Here is a 2,177-nt window from a genome sequence, read left to right on the forward strand (position 1 = left end):
GTCCGCATGAAAAGGGACCACTTTGGCACTATTGGAGTTATGTATATTCCCATAATCTTGATCTGATCCTGAACATTTAGAGCCCAGAATGAACTTGATAGCGTAAAGAGTGACGACGCTAAAAAAGATCGAAAAAATAATTTAACATGGGTTTAAATGGGAGTTGGCAAGAGAAAAACGTGAATATCTCGGAAACTAGAATCGACAAAGTAGTCCCTTTTCATGCGTACGTCCACATATATATATGTTTTTTTTTATATGAGGGTTTTTTTGATCCATTCAATCTATTTTATTATGTGAACAATTCAAGTGTGATAAATGAATAAACGTTCTTATGCAGATACTCCTGTTTTTTTACGCCTTTCATACTATCCGATTTGCCTGAATGGAACTTGAACCATATACCTCAAATCAATATTCCGGTGTAAATGACTGTTACATTTGCACAATCATATGACACAATAACAGAGTAACACAGCTACGATGGAATTCTGAGTCCAACTTTGCATTTTAACAGTGGAGATGGGGGCAAAATGTGCCAGGGGACAAAATGGTCCACTCACAAGGAAAGGTCCCCAGGTGTACCTCACCGATTTTCTTCATTTTGACATATGTTATTCTACATGAAATATGATTGACCACGTATTTTTTTTACGTGTTAATTCGGTCATAGAGGGCAGAAAATGGCGTTTGAAGTTCACCCCAAAAAATAATTTTTCGCGATTTCTCGAAAACTACGCAATATTTTCCCAATTTTTTTTCTGCATTCAAATACTTATTCGGATGGGCTTTTATGGATATAGGGTTCGTTTACACGGCTTAGCTTTTTGAATGATTTATTGAACAAAATTAGGTTTTTTCATACATCTTTTCAGTGCAAAAGCTCTCAATTTGGCCGAATCTCATTGAAAATTGGTGCCTTTGATAAAAAATAGAACTAAATCGACGTGTTTCAGGGTTTCCGCCAAACCACCCTTTCATGGGATAAACCACCCCTTGGAATGATTTAATATGAACTTAAAGTTCTGCAAACTTGCAAGATAATTCTACATAAAATATCCTGAATGATATTATCTAATCATTACTCATGATGTTTTAACCATTACCTAACCAAAGTACCCATATCGAAAATTCTACTAGGTTAATTTTTTTCATTCTTCCTTGAAACTGTCCATCCAAAATGAAGATAGCTTTGATTTTTCATTTACACATAGGCATGAACTTCATATCACGCGATTGCAAACAATCAGGAAATGGAATTGATATATTTTTGCTTTCAAAGTTTGAATTTCGTCGTTAAGATCATCCTCAAATATTGTAATCATCCGTGCGGTGTGTCTTCACCGGTCGGCGACCTCTGGTCCTTTTGAATTCACTGTTCATGTTTATGCAAGTATTCCAAATATTGAGAATGCATGAGAAGAAGAATCGAGTTCCAATGCGTGTGTTTTTTATTGATTTGTTTTCCAATTCCCATATTATTAGTACAACGCAAGGAAATTTATTTTAATGACTGACATATTGACCCCAACCGATAGCACCGCAAAAATAAAGTTATTTTTAAATGCTCTATCGATACACATACGGGCTATAAGTAGTCTTATGTTAACAAAATACATTACCAAGTTTTCGTGCCTATCGGAACAGGCTAAATCGAAGTGGATTCTTATCATCACAAATACTATTGTGGCGTAGTATAGTGAATAGAGAAGAATATATCATTTGCTTGGTTAGTTCAGTTTATGATACATCTGGAACTTATAAGGCAAACCGGAGAAAATTGGAACGGTGAGGATAAACAAGAAAAAAGGGGCAAAACGGCATTGTCAAGCATTTATTTGAGCATTTTCACGACGTCATTGTCATTAGGATTCAAATCTAGCAACGGCAACCTGTAATACGATAAAGGATCGGAAGATCTTTTACGGCGGTACATCGACAATCAGCAGATAACGCCAGCTAGGGTTATTGAATAGAAAATATGTATAATAATAATTTCAGATCATTCTTGTATGAAAAAGATGGGCATCAAGCCCCTTAACGTTCTTCAATTATTGTTGGTGACCTTCCAACAATTGCCATTGAAAAACACTCCAGTAACACAACAAGAGATACAATTAAAAGGAAAACTGGAACAAATTCTACTCGATGCCATGAATGAATTCAATGGTGTAGAC

The sequence above is a fragment of the Diachasma alloeum genome, unplaced genomic scaffold (genome assembly GCF_001412515.2).
Source record: "Diachasma alloeum isolate Michigan unplaced genomic scaffold, Dall2.0 Dall_scaffold_00615, whole genome shotgun sequence".
Lineage (NCBI taxonomy): Eukaryota > Metazoa > Arthropoda > Insecta > Hymenoptera > Braconidae > Diachasma > Diachasma alloeum.